Source organism: Caretta caretta, chromosome 7 (assembly GCF_965140235.1).
Source record: "Caretta caretta isolate rCarCar2 chromosome 7, rCarCar1.hap1, whole genome shotgun sequence".
NCBI lineage: Eukaryota > Metazoa > Chordata > Testudines > Cheloniidae > Caretta > Caretta caretta.
In genome coordinates this window covers 31,025,248-31,030,793 of record NC_134212.1, presented here as the reverse complement: position 1 = coordinate 31,030,793, position 5,546 = coordinate 31,025,248, and positions in this window count along the sequence as shown.

The following is a 5,546-nucleotide window of genomic DNA, read 5'->3' as shown; positions in this document are numbered from 1 at the left end:
CTCCCTCCCCCGCCCCCTGCCCGCCCCCTTAAAGGGGCCGCGTGTCTGTCTATCTGTCCGTCCCCTCCCCCCGTCCTTCTGTCCGTCAACACCCTCCTCACGAGATGGGAAGGGAGGTCAGGCTGCGCCCCCGCCACCCATTGCAGGGTCTGTCTGTCAGTCCGTCGTTCCCTCACCTCTTGTGTCCGCCTGTCTGTCCGTCATTCCCCCCCCTGCAGGGGGTGGAGTGAGGTCAGCCTGCTCGGCCCCAACCCAGCGACTTTTTGTCCCATTCAGGGTCTATTCCCCCCCCGCCCGCCCCGGTCCCTCCGTCAACCCTCCCCCACGGGACAGGGAGCTCGGCCTACCCCTCCCTCTAACCCAAGGTCGATCGGCCTGTCTCTCTGCCCCCCCCCCGTCTGTCCATCCCGGAGGTATCCCGCCCCTAAACTCCCTCCCCCCCCATACCCAGGGGCTGTCTGCTCCTTCCCCATGGGGTTCTGCCTGTCTGTCACAGACCTGGGGGGCGGCGGGGGGGGCGGATTCTGCCCTTCCCCTGCACATGCTGTGTGTCCAGGCAACAGGGTTTATTCTTGGTGGTTTCTTCCCTCCGCCCCCCCGTTTGTCCATCCATTCCGCCATCTAATTCCCCCACCATATCTTGCCCCTCTCCGGCCTCTCCAGGGCATGCCCATTTGTCCTTCTGTCTCACAATGGGGGGGAGGGGGCATGTCTGTCTGTCCATAACAAAGGAGCTGTCAATTTGTCCATTCCGCCTTCCCCCTCCCCTAGCTGTCCCCACAGACAGCCGAGCTGCCCCCCTCATGTCCGTCCCTGTCTATGTCTCCATCCTTCCTGTTCTGCTGTGGGAAATCAGCGATGGTTGGGGAGGAGCAGCTCCCTGCAGCCTGGGAGATAGCAAGGAAGGAACCCCCCTTCCCATCTGGCTCAGACTGCAGTTTGTGAGGGGGTAGGGGATGGGGGGGCATTTGGAGAGGGACTAGGGTAGAGACAGTGAGAGCTGAGTGGCTGGGAAATCTAGTGATGGCTCCTCATGCTGGTGGGGCAGGGGGGCTGTGTACCCAACCCAAGCATCCCTAGCTTGGTGCTGAGATGCAGCCACCTCTGGGGTGGGGCATGGAGCTGTTTATACAGGGATCCCTTGCCTGGTGCTGAGATGCAGCAGTCCCTGGAGAGGGCTGCAGGACCAAGGATCCCTTTGCCCCTGCTGAGCTGCAGCTAGTGCCACCTTTGGGGTGGGGCACAGGGGCAGTACAGACCAGTATTATGCTCCCTGCAGAGAAGTTAGTAGAGCTAGAGGTATGGGGGAGAGGGCGGCGGGGGGGGGCGGATTTACAGGGGTGGAATGGAAAGGCCTGGAGGCCTGGGTTCACATTCCCCTTCTCACATGGAAAACTCTAGGGCGGGAGGGTGGGCTGAGGCATGCTTGCTAGCAACCACGCTGGGGTGTAGCCCCCCACCTGCCCAGGGGGCGGAGGAGCGGGTCAGCAGAAGGAGGGGTGATGGTAGAGACGTTTCAGCGGGGTTGGGGGGAGGCTGCTGTGGAGAGGGGATGCGGGGGTTGGGGGATAACGGGATACAAAGGGACAGCAGGAGCAGCGCTTCAGTAGGTTCCATCTCCCCCGCCCCAGTCCATGCACACACACCCCCTGACCCCATTGGCAATTTGCGGGGCGGGGCCCTAGGGGGTGGGGACCTGGGGGCCGCTGTCCCTTTAAGAGCTGGCTCCCTGCGGCCGGCCTGGCCCAAGGCGTCGGGGAAACACGTGGCCGGGACTGAGTAACAGAGCCGCGATTCAGATGCTTCCTGGCCTGGCCAGGGCCCCGGAGCAAGCGCGGCAGCTGCGCCCGGCTGTGACACCCTCCGTGGCCTGATCCGAGCCTACCTCTGTGCCTGCGCCCGCAAGCGACTCTGCCAAAGGGAGCCCCCCTTGCACTCCTGTGGCTGGCATCACCTTGGGTGGTCCCCACAAGTCCCCCAGCTATCTGCCCCCCCATGCTTCCTACCACACTCCCCCAGCATGATGCAGATCATACCCTTCCGGGCACCACGCTGGCACTGCCCTTGTGCCCAGGATGCTGGGGCAAGGGCACCGGTTAAATGCCCCCCAGGGGGGGTCCCCAGTGTGGGGAGCTGGAAGCCAGGACTCCTGGGTTCTATCCTTGGCTCTGGGAGGGGAGTGAGGGTATCTCCTTGCAGCCCTTCAGTTCTGTTGTGTTTCAGGGAGGGGAGACTAGTGGGTAGAACGGAGCAGGGGCCTGAAAATCAGTGTCTCCCTAGAGACGTCCCAGCCACCATGGTAATGGCTGGGGATGGTGGGTGCTACCCCACAATCTGCATCACACAGCAGCCGCACCGCGGCAGGGTGCTGTGCATGCAGCTGTATCATAATCCGGTCCCATGCACTATCCCCATGGGACAGACAGGGACGTGTGGGGGGTGACTGCAGCACATGGATGCCGCTTGTGAGCAGGCACTAGGGTCAGTGCAGCCTGCCGGGGTCCAATGCACTATCCCCATGCAACATGCAGGGGGGCTATGAGCATGCTGGGTGTGTGCAGCAGCAATGCAGCCTATATGCATGCATTGGAGTCATGCAGCCTGCATCATTCCCATGCTGTGACCACATGCAGCTAGCACAGAGTTTGGGGCACATTGATGCAGCTATAATCATGCACTAGGGTCAATGCAGCCTTGCACGAGTCCTGTGCAGCTTAGAGCCACAGAAGGCTGCAACAATGCACCATTCCATTGGACTGCCGCTGTGCAACAGGCGGGGAGGCCGTGCAGCACACGGATGCAGCCTCTGTGCATTAGTGGCAGGGCCACCTCTACTCTTCCCATGGGCTGTCCCCATACAGCAGGCAGGTGTTCGGGGCTGCATCCAGCCCATTGCCACAGCCTGTGAGTATGCACTAGGGTCGGTGCACACTGTTCCGCTGGCTCGTAGGGCCCTTGGGTGCAGGAAGCGCCGCGTGGCACCTGCGACGGGGTGAGATCCATTCATGGAGCCAGGGGTAGGTTTCAGGAACGTAAAGACTCTGGCACACAAAGGCTGCTCCCTGCGCGGGTGCGGCGGGCTGCAGGGACACTGCCACCTGCTGGCTACTCGTGGAGTGGTCGCAGGAAGGACAAAAGGGAAATGGTATTCGCCCATAGATGGAAGGGGTGGAGCTGCTAGTCTGGATTGAGGGCCACTGGCAGAGGTGGGGTGGGGAGCCCAGGCCTGGGATAGCAGGGAGCTGTGGGTTGTGGCTGAGGGGCACCAGCAAAGCACAGGGCTTGGTAGCAGGCAGAGAGGAGTATCCAGATAGATACCTTGTAATTTGAGACCCAAACACTCTCTTTAGCTTACATCACTACTGTGCTCCCCGCCCCCCATGGCTCCCACTCTGCCCCAGACCCAGGCGCTGCCCTTGGTTCCAGAGCTGCCCCCACAGCCTGTTTGCTCTCATTGCAAATTCCCCCAGCTCCACCCCCACCAGGTTCCTCAAGGCACAGCCCTCTCCCCCTTTTCCCCCTCCCCACATTATTTATTCCCCAGAAAGGCTGGCATGGGGCCCAGGGGAAGGAGCAGAGGCAGATGGGGCCTGGCAACAGGAATAGCTCCAAAGGGGCTCCATACAGACAGAAAAGTATTGCCCATTTGTGGAAACTGCAGGGGGGGGCAGGTGAGGCATTGCTGGAGTGGGGGGTTAGAGAGGGGTGTGCAATAGGCCCCCCTCCTGCTGCTCCCCACACTAGGCACTAGATGGCTAGATTTCCCTCACAGCATCCCAAGGACCCCAAGTGGCAGGTGCATGGAGGCGGGGGCCCTGCTGCCTGGGTCTGATCCCATCTCTGGTGAATCCTGTTCTCTCCCCATGCCTCTTTGTTTGCCATGCTGGAAACTTCCTTGGGATCCCCTTGCCTGATCCGGTGCTGGGGGGCGCTGTGCTGCAGGCAGCAGGGTGGGTGGGCTCAGTAGAGGGCTCTCTCTCCTTTGCAGTCAGTGCTGGCCGCTCTCCCCACATAATCAGTATTGGCTCATATGGGGGCTTAGGGGTCTGGAACTGGCTTGGGTCAAAGGCCTGGTTGATGGCAGTAGTCAACATCTTCCAGCTCAGTTCCCCAGCCCAGCACTGCTTGTGTCCCAGTGGAGTTTAGAGACCCTGAAAGAGAAAGAGAGGAGAAATACGGGGAATAGGAAAGGTGAGGGGGATGGGGGTACATGGGGTCCCTGGCAAGAAGGGAATGGGGGACCCTGGCATGGGGGGGAGAATGGGGGATTCTGGTATGGGAATAGGGGGCAAACAGAGTCCCAGGGAAGAGGGATGGGGTGGTGGGAAATGCAGTGAGTTCCTGAAATAGAGGAGGATGGGTGCGTGGTGCCCAGGGAGCTTTGGGGATGGAGGGATTTGAGGAGCCTTATTGCGCTACACAGTGTCTGACCCTTTAGTATTAGCTGAGATCTAAAGCCCAGCTCCTGAATCATTAACCCCGGCATCAGGGGCACGTCCCCACACAGTTCCCCCATTAAATCCCAGCCTTCCCTACACTTTTACACACATCCCCAAACACCCCCTTTGGGCTGAATCCCTAGAGGGGCTATTCCAGTAGGGGGAAGTTGTTGGCGGGGGTTAGTTTATATGGAGTGTAGCTCCCCATCCCATTCCAGTGGCTCCCTACCAATCCATGCCCCATAGAATTAAAAGTGTTGTTTACATAGGACCTACAGGAAGTAGGGCCCAGTACAACTGGCATGGGGAGGGAGGGTGCTATTGCAAAGGAATGGAATTGGGGGATTGCAAGCCTGGGCTGGATATGGAGGTGGGGGCAATAGGAACCCACTTCTTCCCTTGCTGCTCTTTACATGATCCCAGCCCTCAGGAAGTTGAAAGTGAAGGCTGTATCCTCTCTGGCAGCTGGCCAAGCTGTCTTATGCAATGATCATGTTAAATATCTGACACTCTGCGGGGTGGGTTGGGGCGGAGCTGGGATGTGGACAGGAGTCCTTTGGGGGTCTCGGTAGGAGGCACTCTCCCCTCTCAGGCAGTAGTGACCCCAATATCCCCGCACCGTGTTGGGGGCGCTGTGCAAGCTCAATAGGGGGGCACGTTCCCCACGCAGTCAGTGTTGGCCCCAATGCCCCAGTTTGGCACTAGAGGGCGCTGTGCTGCAGGGATCAGAGCTGGGGTCTCATTGGAGCACCAGATGGTTTGTTATTGTAGGGTCTCTCTCCAGGCCCCACCTCTGGAAGGAGGTGGGGGAGGGGGAAGCCTTTCTGGAGGCTGGTACTTCTGTGATGCGCTTCCAGTCAATGTTCCTGAGCTAATAACGCTGCAAAACCTTCCCTCTGTTCCGGGGCGGCTGTCCCTTTAAGAAGTTGCCCCTCCCTAGGGAGGAAGAGGATATTTCTTTCCCCCCCCCGCCCGCTCCTCCGCCAATCTCTTAAAGGGCCTGTCGCTCAGTCCTCGCAGTCTCTTAAAGGGCCAGCGCCCCACCCACCCCCATTCTCTGCCCCCTCCCTTTTCTTAAAGTGGCAGCACCCCCTCCGGAGGGGTTGG